The following is a 16,955-nucleotide window of genomic DNA, read 5'->3' on the forward strand; positions in this document are numbered from 1 at the left end:
TGCAATACAGTTCCCTTTGACCTCTGCTGTAATTATTCTGTCTGTAGATGCTTTACAAATGAAGAGAGAAGAATTTAACAGCTAATCTATTCTGGATTCAAAAGCTCTGCAGAGGCATCTGGAACCACTCACAATGGTGGATAAAGACAGAAAACCATGGATGTCATGGTAACATAGCAGTTAACACAACATTATTACAGTTCGGGGCTCTGTAGTTCAGAGTTCAATTCCGCCACAGTCTGTGAGGAGTTTGTATGTTCTCCCCGTGACCACGTGGATTTCCTCCAGGTGCTACAGTTTCCTCCTATTGTGTATTTAATATTTCAGTAATATTTGAGCAATATTGCAAATATATTGTTTGATTAAGCATTCTCATTTGTTTACATAATTCATTATAAGACCACGAGACCATAAGATATAGGAGGAGAACTGGGCCATTTGGCCCATTGAGTCTGCTCCACCATTTCATCATGGCTGATCCATTTTTCCTCCCAGTCCCAATCTCCTGCCTTTCCCCCATATCCCTTCATCCCCTGACCAATCAAGGATCTATTAACCTTTACCTTAAGTATACATAAAGACCTAGCCTCCACAGCCACCTTTGGCAATGAATTCCACAGAGTCACCACTCTCAGGCTAAAGAAATGCCTCCTCATATCCATTCTAAAAGGATGTCCCTCTATTCTGAGGCTGTGTCCTCTGGTCTTAGACTCTTCCACCACAGGAAACATCTTCTCCACATAAACCCTATCAAGGCTTTTCAATAGGTTTCAATAGTTTTCTTCTGAATTCCAGTGAATACAGGCACAGAGCCATGAAACACTCTTCATATGACAAGCCATTTAATCCTGGAATAATTCTTGTGAAACTCCTTTGAACCCTCTCCAGTTTCAGTACATTCTTTCTATGATAAGGGGCCCAAAACTGCTCACAATACTCCAAGTGAGGCCTCACCAGTGCTTTTTAAAGTCTCAATATTACATCCTTGCTTTTATATTCTAGTCCTCTTGAAATGAATGCTAACATTGCATTTGCCTTCCACACCAGACACACCCTGCAAATTAACCTTTAGGGAATCCTGCACAAGGACTCCCACATCCGTTTACACCTAAGATTTTTGTATTTTCTCTGCATTTAGAATCCAGTCAACCCTTTCATTTATTCTACCAACGTGCATTACCATACACTTCCCAATGCTGTATTCCATCTGCCACTTCTTTGCCCATTCTCCTAATCTGTCTAAGTCCTTCTGTAGCCTCTCTGCTTCCTCAATGCTACCTGGCCCTCCACCTATCTCTGTGTCATCTGCAAACTTTACAACAAAGCCATCAATTACATCATCCAAATCATTGAGCTATAACGTAAAAAGTATTATGGGCTAGATGTAAGAAGTATACATGATATACGTATACTTATATGTATATGTAAGAATTATAATCATGCCATAAGTATGCACATCACTAAAATAAGAGTGACGTAGATACATTTATCCTGGTCCCCCCATGTTTTTCTTTCAATTAGTTTTCAGAGTTATAAAACATAACAGCGGCAACCATTAAGTTGTAAAACAAACCTGAGATGACCACTTATCCTGTTGAAGTGCAGTGAGATGTTTGAGTTTAAAAAATAAGTACATCACGCTTTCTTCACAAGAGGAAAGAAATGGTTGAGTAAAAAAAGCATAGAATGTTTTATTTTCTTTGCAAAAGGAGAGAGATGGTTGAGTTTACAAAACAAAAGCACGGCACACGCCTCTTTGGAAGAGGAAAGAGATGGTTGAGTTAAAAACAAGTCAGAGAAAGGACAAAATTCATGGGTTCATAACAACGAGTACCAGGCAATAATAAATAAATAAATAAACAAACAAACAAGCAGAAATGGCTTGCACAATAAATAACTGGGTGATACATACTAAGTGATTTGAGCAGTACTTTGAAGCAAAAGAAATAGGAATGCAAAGATAATGCCAATGTTTTTGAGTTTGATAGGTGGAAAGGCATATAACTTGCTTAGATATTAGCTGGTCCAACCAAACCAGCTGAAATGAGCTTTGCTGATATCGTGAAAGTAACACAGGAACATTTAAAACTGAAAGCATTGCTAATTGCAGAACACTTTAGGTTTCATAAGCAGAATCAAAAGGGAGGGGTGTGAATTTCAGCATACGTGGCTGAATTGAGGAGATTTTTGAGCATTGTTAGTTCAGTAATGGGCTTGATGATGCTCTGGGAGATGGTTTAGTTTGTAGAAGGCATTCAAAAATGGCTCCTAACCTAAGCACAACTCATATTTAAAAGAGTAGTTGAAATTTTTGTATCATTGGAAACAGCAGACAGAGACAAAATTGAGTTACAGTCAGGAATGAAAGTGAGTGTGAACGAAATTGCAATGACTACACGGAAACCTGCCTGGCTGAACAAATTGTGTTACCATTGTGGCAGGGGCTCACATATGCCAGATCAATGCAAGTTTAAAGAGCTCTAATCCAAATGATGTAAATGAAAAGTCTGATAATGCTGAGAGTGACACAGGACTGAGTAGCCTTAAGATTTACAATGTGAAAACTAACAAGAGACAAGCAATATGGCTTACACCAGTGGTGAATGGGAAATTAATTAAAATGAAATTGGGCACTGGCTCTGCTGTTTCAGTCATTCTACAAAATCAGTTTGAATGGCATTTGAAAGATACTGAACCAAAGCCTACAGATATCCAGCTAAGGACATACTGGAGAAAAGATAACTCCTGTGGGAATAACACTTATAACAATGAAATACAACAACCAACATACCACATTGGGCTGGTATGTGGTAAATCAGGAGGATGAGCATTGTGGGGACATGATTGACTCAAATAACTACAATGTGATTGTATATCCATCCACCATTTGCATGCAACATCTCATACAATAGAGTCAATTGAAAGCAAATTAAGAAAGGTACTGGATAATACCACAGCAGTGTTTAAGGGTTGTATTGGAAAAGTCAAACATATCAAGGGAAAAATAATGTTAAATGAAAATGCCAGACTCAAGTTTTTCAAAGCTGATCTGGTTCCTGAGATAAAGTAGCCATTGAGCTAAAGCACACTGAAACTAGTGGGCGGGGAGAATCGCATTAAAACCAACCAAATGTTGAAAGGACTAGATAAGGTGGAGTGGAAAGGATGTTTCCTATGATAGGGGTGTCCAAAACTAGAAGGCACGGTCTCAAAATTGAGGGGCGACCCTTTAGAACAGAGGTAAGGTGGAATTTTTTAGCTAGTGAATCTGTGGAATGCTCTGCCACAAATGGCTGTGGAGACCAAGACCATGGATATATTTAAAGTGAAAATTGACAGTTTCTTGATTGGTAGGAGCATTAAAGGATATGGTGAGAAGGCAGATATGTGAGGTTGAGTGAGATCCTGGATCAGCCATGATGAAATGGCGGAGCAAACTCAATGGGCTGAATGGCCTAATTCTGCTCCTATGTCTTATGGTCTAATCACATGGAAGGTGAAGGAATTCTTTCCAAGATAGGTAAAGCCAGTGGGCAATGCCAGTGATCCCAGTAGCCAGGAAGAATAGGTCTGTGGTGATTTTATAGTCACAATCAACCCACTGCAGAGAGTAGATGAATACCCTTTGCCCAGGATAGAGGATATCTTTGCAAACCTTTTGAGGGGAAAACACTTCAACAAAGTGGACTTAGCTGAGGCTTACCTACAGATGGAGAGTGCAAAATAAAAAATAATGAAGTAGGCAAGTATTTATGGTTCAAAATATCCAACGGGATCCCACTACCAAACACATCTTTCCCTCCCCCCCCTTTCTGCTTTCCGCAGGGATCGCTCCCTAAGTGACTCCCTTGTCCACTCGTCCCCCCCATCCCTTCCCACCGATCTCCCTCCTGGCACTTATCCTTGTAAGCGGAACAAGTGCTACATCTGCCCTTACACTTCCTTCCTCACCACCATTCAGGGCCCCAGACAGTCCTTCCAGGTGAGGCGACACTTCACCTGTGAGTCGGCTGGTGTGGTATACTGTGTCCAGTGCTCCCGGTGTGGACTTATATATATTGGTGAGACCCGACGCAGACTGGGAGACCGTTTCGTGGAACACCTACGCTCGGTCCGCCAGAGAAAGCAGGATCTCCCAGTGGCCACACATTTTAATTCCACGTCCCATTCCCATTCTGATATGTCTATCCATGGCCTCCTCTACTGTCAAAATGAATCCAAACTCAGGTTGGAGGAACAATACCTTATATACCGGCTGGGTAGCCTCCAACCTGATGGCATGAACATTGATTTCTCTAACTTCTGTTAATGCCCCTCCTCCCCTTCTTACCCTATCCCTGACATATTTAGTTGTTTGCCTGTTCTCCATCTCCCTCTGGTGCTTCCCCCCTCCCCCTTTCTTTCTCTCGAGGCTTCCCGTCCCATGATCCTTTCCCTTCTCCAGCTCTGTATCACTTTCGCCAATCACCTTTCCAGCTCTTAGCTTCATCCCGCCCCCTCCGGTCTTCTCCTATCATTTCACATTTCCCCCTCCTCCACTACTTTCAAATCTCTTACTATCTTTCCTTTCAGTTAGTCCTGACGAAGGGTCTTGGCCCGAAACGTCGACAGTGCTTCTCCTTATAGATGCTGCCTGGCCTGCTGTGTTCCACCAGCATTTTGTTTGTGTTGTAAGTATTTATGGTTCCTGTGATTTATTTCAATTAGCTTCTGGAGTTCCAAAACATAACAGAGGACTGGAGACTGGAGGCTGGAAACTGTAGAATGGAGACCTGGGGCTGGGGACAGGGGACTGGGAACAGGAGACTGGGGACTGGGGAATGGAGGATGCGGCTGGGGACTGAGATAGATAGGAGTCTGTGGACTGGAGACTGGAGACTTGGAGGTCTATCCTGGAGTTGGTGGACCGTGTGTGTATACGTGCAAACGGGTGGGTGGTGAGTGGGAGGAAGGAAAAGAGTCTGTTTTGCTGTTGTTTAGTTGCTTCTTCTGTTCTGTGACACTTGTGGGCTATCCCCCAGGGTGTGTTGGTTGTTAACATAAATGACGCATTTCAAAATATGTTTCAATGTACATGTGATAAACAAATCTGAACCTGAATCTGTATCTTCTACTTTTCTTGGCTTTCTGTCTCAATGTAGAGAGCAGCTGAATCCCATACCAGAATTTGTGCTTTAAAATAAGACCATAAAACAAAGGAGCGGAATTCGGCCGATCGACCCATGGAGTTTGCTCTGCATACCAAAACCCCCATCATGAACTTTCCTGGTCTGACGTATTTTCTAGAATAATATTAATTTTTGTTTCATGAAAAAGAGGAATTAAAAAGGGATTCCTTTAGGCTTTTCTTCAGCAGTTTCGAGTGAAAGAGAACTGAAATTCAAGTAACTTAACAACTTCTGAAAAATCCCAATCTGGTTAAGCACTTCCTTCATGGCAGGTGGCTTTCTAAAGCTCTGAAAGTTCACTCCCAACCACATATGGTCCCCATTATTGCTAGATTATGTCACCTTGTAAATTTGACACCCCATCTTTTGTGTTTTTTGCCCGTTATTTCTTTGTGATTTATAACCCCCACTCTTTCCTTCCCTCTTGTGAATCTCTGTTGATGGCTGCTATGGGTAAACATTAACCCAGCAACCAGCAAACAGCTTGTGTTTGGGTAAAACTCACGAGACTATTTAACTGAGAGCCCATTTTTTCAGTATTTGGTAAGCTGTGAGCATTTACACTGACACTTACTTAAGAGGAACATGAGGAAGACAAGCAGGAGTTGATCATACCGTCTCTCTAGCCTGTTAACACTATTTAAATGCTGTTTTTATATGGTGTAGAGGAATAAGACTTTATTCTTAATACAATCAAGAAATGGATGATTAATAGTGCAGAGTGAGATTTTATTGCCCTGGGCCTGTTCGAGAAACACTTGGGCACCTGTCTTAAGTTCCACTTCAAGTTCAAGTTTATTGCCATCTGACTGTACATATATACAACCAAACGAAACAACGTTCCTCCAGACCACGGTGCACCCACAAAACATATATCACACTCAGCACATAAATATTACCGAAAGTTAATATATTTAAAATGCACATAGCGCACAATACAGTAAACAGCTCTCTGTCCTAGTGACGAGACCTTGGTGTTGGCAAGGTATTCAGTAATCTCACAGGCTGAGGGAAGAAGCTGTCACCCAGTGTCACAGTCCTAGTCCTGATGCTCCAGTACCTCCTCCCTGATGATAGCCGACTCACCATTGTCGCTGATGAGGTTTTATCTGTTGATAGGGAGCCCAGGTGATGACTGGAAACACAGTTATGCAACACAGGGACAGGCTCTTCAGCCCAGCAAGAGTATTCTAGCCATTGATCATCCACTTATACCAACTCTACACTAATCCCATGTATACTTCTCTCTGGATTCCACCATTCACATGCACAAAGGGACAATTTACAGCAGCTGATTGATCTACCAATGTGCATATCTCTGGGGGGTGGGAGAAAACTGGACCACCCATTAGGTCATGAGACCATAAGATATAGGAGCTGAATTGGGCTGTTTGGCCCATCAATTCAGCCATTCCATCATGGCTGATTTATTATTCCTCTCAACCCCACCTTTAAAACCCTGATTAATCAAGAACCTATCGACTTCCATTTTAAATATACTCAGTGACTTGGCCTACACAACCATCTGTGGCAATGAATTCCACAGTTTCACCACCCTCTGGCTAAAGAAACTATTCCTCATCTCTGTTCTGAAGGGACGTCTTTCTATTCTGAGGCTGTGCCCTCTGGTCCTAGACACTCCCACTATAGGAAACATTCTCATCCACTCTATCTGGGCCTTTCAGTATTCGGTAGGTTTCAATGATATGCTCCCTCATTCTTCTAAACTCCATTACGGAATGAGTAGCCAGAGGAAGTAGTTGAGACAGGTTCAATAACAACATTTAAAAGATATTTGGACAGGTACAAAAGATTGCAAATCTTTTTGGACACTGTGGAAACCTTTGAGCACTGGAGGAACTCAACAGGTCAAGTAGGATCTACAGAAGGAAGTGGAAAGGAAGGGAGTGGAAGCCCTTTATCTCTTCCACTTTTCTCCTCCCAGCTTCTTTCTTCACCCTCCCCCTCTCCCACCCACCCACCTTGCCCCTCACCTGGTCTCACCTCTCACCTGCCAGTTTGTACTCCATCCCCACACCCCACCTTTTTATTCTGGCTTCTGCCCCCTTCCTCTCCAGTCCTGATGAAGGGTCCTGACCTGAAACGTTAACTCCAAAGATGCTGCCTAACCTGCTGAGTTTCTCCAGCATTTTGTGCGTGTATTGTGAGCTCAAGACTCCATCTTATCATCTGGATTTGATGGTGTGGCTCTGGAACTTCAACACAAATGTAGTGCGTTAGCCTCCAGAAGTGGAGTGGTTAAGTTTCTGGTCTGACAGCCAGGCTTCTGAATCATTGATTCTCATGCAACATGAGTTCGAATCCTGGCCAAGCAGCTGGGAAATTTCACTTCAACTAAAATCTGCAATCTTAAGAAGGAAGTTAATCACACTAACTGTTGTTTGTTTCAAACAAAATCTGGTTCGCTAGCACCCTTCAAGCAGGAAATCTGCTGCTGTGCCTGCAGAGCGACAGAGCAACAGTTCTCCTATGGTTCAGGGGCAATTCAGGTTGGAAAATAAATTATGGCATTGCCAGTGAGGGAATAAACTGCACCATGGGTGTGCAATCTTATTGGTAAAAGTTCTACTCAGGATCGGAAAAAGCTGCAGATGGCTGCAAACTCAGCCAGCTCCATCACGGGCAACAGCCTCCCCAACATTGAGAATATCTTCAAGAGGCAATGCCTCACAAAGGGGGCATCCATCATTAAGGGCCCCCATGACCCAGGACATACCTTATTTTTATTGCTACCATCAAGGAGGACATTTCAGGAACAACTGCTTCTCCTCCACCGTCAGATTTCTGAATGGACAATGAAGCAACCCATGAACACTATCTCACTATTTTTGGTTCTATTTTTGAAGTACTTATTTAATTTTATATACACACACACACACACACACACACACTCTCTCTCTCTCTCTCTCTCTCTCTCACACACACACACACACACACACACACAAAATAAGTAATACATTATATAAAGATATAATATTTATGTACAGTACTGTGCAAAAGTCTTAGACACATATATAGAGCCAGGGTGTCTAAGACTTTTGCACAGTACTGTACTAATTTGATGTATTGCACTGTATTACTGCTGAAAGAAACAATCAAATTTCTTTACAGTGATGATAAACCTGATTCTGATATGGGTCTCTATTGTGGACTGAGAGTGGGAAGGGGGTAGGGAGAAGGGAAGGAAGAGGGGAGGGAGCAGGAAGCACCAGGGAGACATTCTGTAATGATCAATAAACCAATTGTTTGGAATCAAATGACTTTGCCTGCTGTCTCAGGCTGGGTGTGTCTGCACCTGTGCCACCCCACCCTGCCCTGGCACTCCTCCTATTCCACCTGCCCCCACACCCCTCCCACCTGCCCCACATCCCACCCATGGCATTCTACTCTCACCATTCCCAACATCCTTTGCTCCCATCAGATTTACAAACTCACTCTCCATTCCACGTTGACAAAAATGGTACTGTGTAAAATTTCACAACAAATTTCACAATTGCTAGCAATATCAGAATCAGGGTCAGGTTTATTATTACTGGCATATGTTGTGAAATTATGTTTTACACCAGCAGTACATTGCAATACACAAACATAAAACTGTAAATTACAGCAGGAACTATGTATGTGTCTATAAAGGTTAAATTAAGTAAGTAGTGCAAAAAATAGTGGGGTAATGTTCATGGGTTTGATGTCCATTTAGGAATTGGATGGCAGAGTGGAAGAAGCTGTTCCTGAATCGTTGAGTGTGTGCCTTCAGGTTTATTCCTTTACCTATTTTCCATTTAAACTCCTGTGTGTTTTCTCAGTGAAGAGGAATGATTGAACATTGCAAACGAGTCACAATTTGCTAACAGGAGTGAATCTGCAGATGCTGGAAATAAATAAAAACACAAAATGCTGGCAGAACTCAGCAGGCCAGACAGCATCTATGGGAGGAGGTAGTGACGACGTTTCGGGCCGAAACCCTTCATCCAGAGTTACGGTTGAAGGGTTTCGGCCTGAAACATCGTCACTACCTCCTCCCATAGATGCTGTCTGGCCTGCTGAGTTCTGCCAGCATTTTGTGTTTTTACACAATTTGCTAAAGTTGTTTTATACAAGGCTACTCATCACTCCAGCTGTTTACGACTAGGCCACAGGGATACTATTGTCCATTTCCTGAAATCATTCCAGAAATTCAAGGTGTAGATTTCACCTGTCTTGGCCAATGGTGACCCTTTCTTTTCTTTGGAAGCTGTCAAATCTAACCAGGGAAATAGACTGATTTCTGCTCTCCTGCACTTGAGTAGTGTTCACATTTGAGGAGCTTAAGCCAGGCTGCACTTGACTTCTCCATTGAGTCCATGTTGACTTTCAAGCTGGATTCTCTGGATTCTCCACACGACTGATTTTTGTTTGCAGTTTGTTTTCTTTTGTATGTTAGCCTATGTTTATGTTTGGAAATTCTATTGTACTTTTCCCCGTAAATACCCGCAAAAAATGAATGTCAAGATGGTACGTGAAACCATACACTCAATGATTGAGCTTGGTTTAGTAAAGAGCAGAACCTGTGGAAAATAAATTAATTTTTTAAAATGGAAAGCCTCTAGAGAATTCAAGAAGGTGTCAATTTGGATTATGCTCCCCCCTGGAACTTTGGAATATAGCGTTTTGTAAAACACTTCAAAAGCTTCTTGAATTTCACTTAGTTTATTTTTTATCATTTTTGTTCTTGGGTCCCTAATTCTATGAATTGTATTTTCTGCGATCTTTTTTTTCAGTTTCCACGCCAGTATTTTCATAGATTTCGATCCACTTTCATAATGTCTCTGTTTCAGAAACATTAAGTTTTTCCTGATTTCTTGCGTAGCCAAATTATCTATTTCATTCCTAATTCTTTTCATTTCCCCTAATGTATCCTGTGCCAAATTCAATTTGTGATTTTTCTCTAGTTCCTTCAGTCTATTTTGTAATTCCTCTAATGTTTTATTCCTTATTTTTTTCTTATATGAAGATATCGCTATAATTTTCCTCTTAAGACTGCCTTCAGAGTATCCCATAAAATGGGAGGTGAAACCTCTCCATTACCATTAAATTCTAAGTAGAGACCAATTTCTTTTTTAATTTGTTCCTTAAAGTACAGATCATTGAGCAGACTTGAATTTAGTTTCCAAATAATATTCTTTGGTTGTAGGTCAAAATCAACAGATAAATATATAGGTGCATGGTCAGTTACATCTATTGTCCCAATTCCACAGGTGTTTATTTTGTCTTTGTCTTTTCCAAATGTTATGAAATAGTCTATTCTTGTATATACAGAATGTAGAGCAGAATAATGAGTGTAATCCCTTCTGTCAGGGAAAAGGTCCCTCCATATATCAATTAAACCAACATTCTCAAAAAATGTATTAACTTTCTTATGTAAAGATTTTGTTTCATAGGTTTTCTATTCTATAAGTTTGGTTGTAATTGTAAATTTAAGTCTCCCCCACACATCAGGAGACCTTCTGTTTCCGTTATCATAATATCAGTAATTTTCTGAAAGAAACCAATATCACTTCCTGGGGGTACGAATATATTCAATAGAGTAACTGAATTGCCATCTATATTCCCCTTTACCAGAATATATCTGCCTTTTTTATCTCCCATTTCAAATATTTTTTCAAAATTTAGCTTACTTGAGATAAGAATAGCAACTCCTCTCCTATGTCCTGATTTATATGAGGAGAAAAACAGATTAGTGAAGCCCATTCTCTTTAGTTTCTTAAAGGAAACTTAAATGAGTTTCCTGTAAATATACTACATGGGCTTGTTCTTTTTTCATTTTGGATAAAATTCTCTTACGTTTGATTGGATTTAATAGCCCATTTACATTAAAAGAAATGAATTTTACCTTGTCCTTAGCCATCTGTATTTATCTGTCAATGTATCATTGAAATTAGAATAAAACTTAATCGACTTACTCCCTGAACAAATCAGAACCAAGAAAATTGGACAACAATATGGAGATATCAATAGAAGTGTACCAATTCACAGAAATGGAGGGAGTTTAGATGGAAAAACTTGATAAGATATTTTATTACACCCTCTCAGAAATCCCATTATGATAGTAACCTCCCTGTTTGCTGGAGAAATTGTGGAAATCAAAATGCAAAGCATTATATTTTTTGGGACTGCCCTGTTATCAAAAACTATTGGAGGGGGATACACAATGCCCTACAAGACATCTTTAAATGTGAAATACCCTTGGAGAGTAAGACCATATATTTTGGATATATACCTCAAGAATGGTTGAAAAGAGATAAATATTTAATGAATATACTGTTGGTGGCTGGTAAAAAGACTCTTACTAGGAAATGGTTTTCACAGGAGATCCCAACTTTAAATACATGGATGGAAATTACAATGGACATTTACAAAATGGAGAAGATAACAGCATCTGTTAGTCATAAGCTGGAACAATTTGATTCATACTGGGAAAAATGGTTTAACTACATAATGCCTCATAGGCCTGATTTTATTCTCACAAATCAATGAATCTGTTGTTTAAAAAAAAAATCACTCCCTACTTGTACATAGTTCTTTCCTTTTGCTTGTTTTTTCTTTCCGCTCTTTTCTATAAGTGTATACCTCAGATAAATACTTTGTGGAGATTTGTGATGTATATGATTATATGATATATATGTACAGTGTCTGAGATATATCTTATGGAAATGTTTGTTTGATGAACTTCAATAAAAAAATTAATTACAAAAAAATGGAAAGCCTCATCTTCATAAGAGTATTGAAAAGTTCCATAATCTGGTGAAGCAACTTTAAATATTGAGTACTTCCTGAAATCCATGCGAGGTACTTAAGGATGAAAGAATAGTTTTATTTGTCACGTACATCAAAACAAAGGAACATACAGTGCAATGCGTCATTTGCATCAATGACCAACACAGTCCGAGGATTGTGCTGGGTGCAGCCTGCAGGTGTCACTCTGCTTCCAATGCCAACATAGCATGCCCACAACTTACTAACCTGGACTGTGGGAGGAAACCGGAAACCCGGAGGAAATCCCTGGGGTCATGGGGAGAACGTACTAACTTCTTACAGGCAATGGTGGAATTGAATCTGGGTTGCTAGCGCTGTAACAGTGTTACATTAACTGCTACGCTACCATGTGTTATATGGGGACTGCAAGAAGAACTCAGCAGGTCAGGCAGCATCTACGGAGGCAACATTTCAGGTCATTATCTGGACTAGAAGGTGAAGGGGAGTTTACATTTTGCTTCAGATTCCAGCATCTGCAGTCTCTTATGTATTTATTTGTTTAGACATATGGTGCAGAAAAGGATCTTCTGGCCCAGCGAGCTGTGCACCCAGCTGACCACCTATTTAACACCAGACTAATCACAGGACAGTTTTCAATGACCAATTAACTGTACGTCTTTTGAACTGCGGGAGGATGCAGGAGCACCCAGAGGAAACCCACATAGTTCGGGGAAGGGGGGTGCATACAAACCCCCTATAAATGACACCAGAACTGGACTCCAAACTTGCCCAGCTGTGATAGAGTCACGCTAACTGCCGTGCTCTTCTGTCCCCAAAAGATATAAGGGGTGCCTGTGTGCATCTGATAATGAGAGTATTTACCTTCTAGTTTTGGTATTGATGGAGATACTATGGGTGGAACAGCGGCAGAGTGAGGAGAACCACCATCTCGTAACACCAGTGACCTGGAGTTGATCCTGGCCTCTAGTGCTGTTCATGTGGAGTCTGCACGGCTGTGGTATGTATAGGCGTGCAGGGTGGTAGGTTACTTCACTGCTGCCAGACGCCCCGGGGAGAGAGCTAGAAAATGTGCGGTGTGATCAGATACACGAGAGACTGTACATGCCGGAACCTGAGACAACAAGCATTCAATACACAAAGCTGTACATGAAAGCACAGTGACGCTGTCTCGTTTGGCTGTATTCATGGGTATTCACGTATGGCTGAATGACAATTAAACTTGAACTATGAACTATTTATCATGTGCACATCTAAACATACAGTGAACTGTGTCAGAATCATATCAGGTTTCATACCACTGGCCAAAGTCATGAAACTTGTGGCTTTGAAGCAGAAGTGTGATGCAATACATAGGAATAAAAACCGTAAGTTGCATTAAGAAGTTTGTATATATTAAAAATAAATAAATAAATAAATAAATAGCTTTTAAAAAAGAGAGGGAAAAGTACTGAGGCAGTGTTTATGGGTTCATTGCCCATTTAGAAACCTAATGGTGGAGGGGAAGAATCAGTTCCTGAATCATTGATTTGTGTACCTCCTGGGCCCTGTGTCTCCTCCCTGATGGTAACAGTACACAGAGGGCATGTCCCAGGTGATGGGGGCCCTTCATGATGGATGCCGCCTTTTGAAGGTGTTGTGGATGCTGGGGAGGCCAGTGCCCATGATGGAGATGGCTGAATTTACAACTTTCTGCAGCTTTTTCTCATCCTGTGCATTGGCTCCTCCAAACCGGTCAGAATATTTGTAGAAATATGCAAGTGTCTTTAGCTACATACCAATTCTTTTCAAACTCCTAATGAAGTGTAGCCGCAGCCATGTCTTCTTTGTAACTGTATCAATGTGTAGGGCCTGGTGTAGATGTTGACAAACTGGAACGTTTGCCTGAGGATGTGCTGGGGACAGCCCTCGAGAGTTACCACACATTTCAGTGCCAATATAGCTTACCCACAGTGCTCGGCAGAACGACACAGACACAACAAGCAACAAAAACAGCAACTGCAAGACAAGCCCCGTTCCTCCCTCCCACCCAACACACACGGCCATCCAACCTAGGATAAGCCGTCTTCAGCCTCTAGCAGACTCAGACCCTTGGACGTTGGGCCTTCGACTTCCCCAGTGGGCTTGCAGAGATTCACAGACTCAGATCTGGCAATGGGACTTGACCTCTGGGCTTGTTATTCAACCCTCACGCCTCAGTCTCAGCAGGAGCTGTGGAGGGAACTGAATTGTCAACATTACGGGTCGAAAACCTGCAACAGGACCAAGGAGAATAAACTGCGACTAGTGTAACTTCGAGGTTCAAATTAACTGTATTATCGAAGTACACATACATCAGTTGCTGTTTTATTAGGTACATCCTGGGCTTTTGCTGCTGTAGTCTATCCACTTCAACGTTCAAAGTGTTGTGCGTTCAGAGATGCTCTTCTGCACATCACTGTTATAATTACTGTTACCTTCCTGTCAGCTTGAACTATTCTCCTCTGACCTCTCTCATTAACAAGGTATTTTTACCCACAGAACTGCCACTCACTGGATGCTTTTTGCTCTTCCACCATTCTCTGGAGACTGTCGTGCGTGAAAATCCCAGGAGATCAGCAGTTTCTCAGATACTCAAACCACCCCGTCTGGCACCAACAATCACTCCACAGTGAAGGTCACATAGTTCACACTTCTTCCCCATTCCGGTGCTTGCTCTGAACAACAACTGAACCTCGTGACCATGTCTGCATGCTTTTATGCATTGAGTTGCTGCCATATGATTGGCTGATGAGATGCTTGTATTAACAAGGTGTACAGGTGTACCTAATAAAGTGGCCACTGAGTGTATTTCACAGAGAAGTACGTTCACAGCCAGAGTTCAGTGTGAGAGACAAAATGACAAATGCCCACTCAAAGGGAAAAGAGTAAAACATGTCAAAGGACTTTAGAGACTTCTGGAACACGCTGTTCTCACAGTTACTTGTTTCTTTGGCTCGTTTCTCTGGCTTTTGGATTTCAGATCTGAAGTCAGGAGCAAATTGTCGTAAATCACAAAGTTTTGTGTAAATGCAGTCTCTTCTGCAAAGTTCAAGTTATGTTTGGTATTAGTACATCATCGATGTGTCCTCTCACTCGGTGCCAAAATCCCTCACAACCCCATTCGTTAGTTTCTTGAAAAAGTAAACTCTTTATTTCTTTAAGGGGGAGCTGAGGCAGGGCTCGGATTTAGGTGGGAGACATGTCACACAGGGTATAAGAGATTACAAATGCAGAAGATTCTGCAGATGCTGGAAATCCAGCACAACACACACAAAATGCTGGAGGGACTCAGCAGGCCAGGTAGAAACTCTGGAAGTGAATAAACAGTCAAAGTTTCGGACTGATACCTTTCTTCAGGACTGGGAAGGAAGGGGGAAGAAGCCAGGAGAAGAAAGAAGGATGGGGTTATTCTGGCTTCTGCTCTCTTGCTTTCCAGCAGGTGTGACCCAGAAATTGTGGACCAGCAGGAGACTCATTTTCACTTTGCTGTGTTTTGCTTGTGGAACATTGAAGAGATGGAAAGAATTCGAACAATTGGAATATTGGTTGAAGTCATCCAATGGTAGGTGAATGTCAATGGATTCAGTTTATTTGTTGCCATAAAGTTTAAAGTGATTACACGTGCTCATGGAAATCAGGCCTGGTACGGAGGAAACAATTATTTTGCCTTCTTCACACTATTGTATTGGAAATTACATTAAACAATCTGGAGGATGGCGGTGAATACCGTAGCTCAGGTGGAGGTATTTGATATTGCTGTGCTCACTGAGCTTGGTGATCGACTTGTAGATGTTTCGCCACCAGTCAGGATGACATCCACCATGCACGGCTGTTGGCTCTCTCTGGGAGTGCTCATGCTTATATGGGTACTGGTGCAGGCACAAGAATTCTTGGAAGCATGGTTCTCGTCTGATAACTACATCAGCAAACATATCAAAATAAGTCTACAAACTCCTGAGAGCAAAGAAACGCGAGCCAATGGAATTCACAGGTCAGTTAAAGGAGTAGCCAATCAGGACTGCGGCAAGCGAACGGGGGTGGGGGGTATATAAATGTGAGCACTCCCAGAGAGAAATACCAACAACTACGCACTGAGAATGTCACCTCGACTGAGGATGAAACCTCTGCAAACTAATTGCCAATTTCGGCAAACACTGCAACATCAAGTCTTGAAGAACTTGGAAATCCTTGAAATAGAGGTGATTCTGTCTTGTAAAGACCGCCTCCCACCTCCGTGTGACTTTTTCAACATTCTGCGAACCTAAAGTGATCAAAGAAAAGGAAAATTCTAAATTTTCAGTCCTCATGCCCCAAGCATCCCTTTAGCAACATGACAGTGGTTTCTGTTTGAACACAGTCTTCAATAGCCTACAATTAAACTCAAAGGCAACTCCGAGTCAGAGACAGAAAGAGAGTGAGAGAGAGAGTGAGAGTGAGAGAGTGAGAGAGAGACAGAGAGAGAGAGAGAGAGAGAGAGAGAGAGAGAGAGAGAGAGAGAGAGAGAGAGAGAGAGAGAGAGAGAGAGAGAGAGAGAGAGAGAGAGGGAGAGTGAGAGAGAAGCTGTTTTGTCTCTCTGCTGTCCGGGAGTTAAGAATCTGTTTTTCTTTCACATCCCTTCTGTCTCAATGTAGAGAATTCAAACTCTCAGTAATTGTGCGCAGAAACTCTGCCATGCTATTCCATATAACGTTGGTCTTTGCCAAGACCAGCACAACATGAGGAAATCCAGCAACTGTACACACTCTGCCAATGGACAGGAATCAAGAGGGTCTCTGTTTTGGAAGCTGACGCTGTTTGCTTTTACTCCTGTGGCAACTGTTTCCTTGGAAACCCCGCTTTGTTCCAGACAATTGAGGATTTTTACCTTTTTTTTGCGCATTCTTTGGATTTGATTTCAGCTGTTTCCAAGAATAATTCCCAAAGCACCTCCAATTACAGCATTTTTCTTCGGCCTGCTCTTCAAGAGTTGGAGGCAGATGAAGTTAATTTGCTTGC

At 41.7% G+C, this 16,955-nt stretch overlaps 1 long non-coding RNA gene across 1 annotated transcript; it reads left to right on the forward strand.

Annotated features, from left to right (window-relative positions):
- Window positions 1–63: 63 nt before the first annotated feature.
- Window positions 64–11,802, forward strand: LOC140718575 (uncharacterized). Its single transcript, XR_012096736.1, has 3 exons — window positions 64–168; window positions 4,573–4,670; window positions 11,535–11,802. It is a non-coding gene; the product is annotated as an uncharacterized lncRNA (long non-coding RNA).
- The last annotated feature ends 5,153 nt before the right edge of the window (window positions 11,803–16,955 follow it).

The sequence above is a fragment of the Hemitrygon akajei genome, chromosome 29, assembly GCF_048418815.1.
Source record: "Hemitrygon akajei chromosome 29, sHemAka1.3, whole genome shotgun sequence".
Lineage (NCBI taxonomy): Eukaryota > Metazoa > Chordata > Chondrichthyes > Myliobatiformes > Dasyatidae > Hemitrygon > Hemitrygon akajei.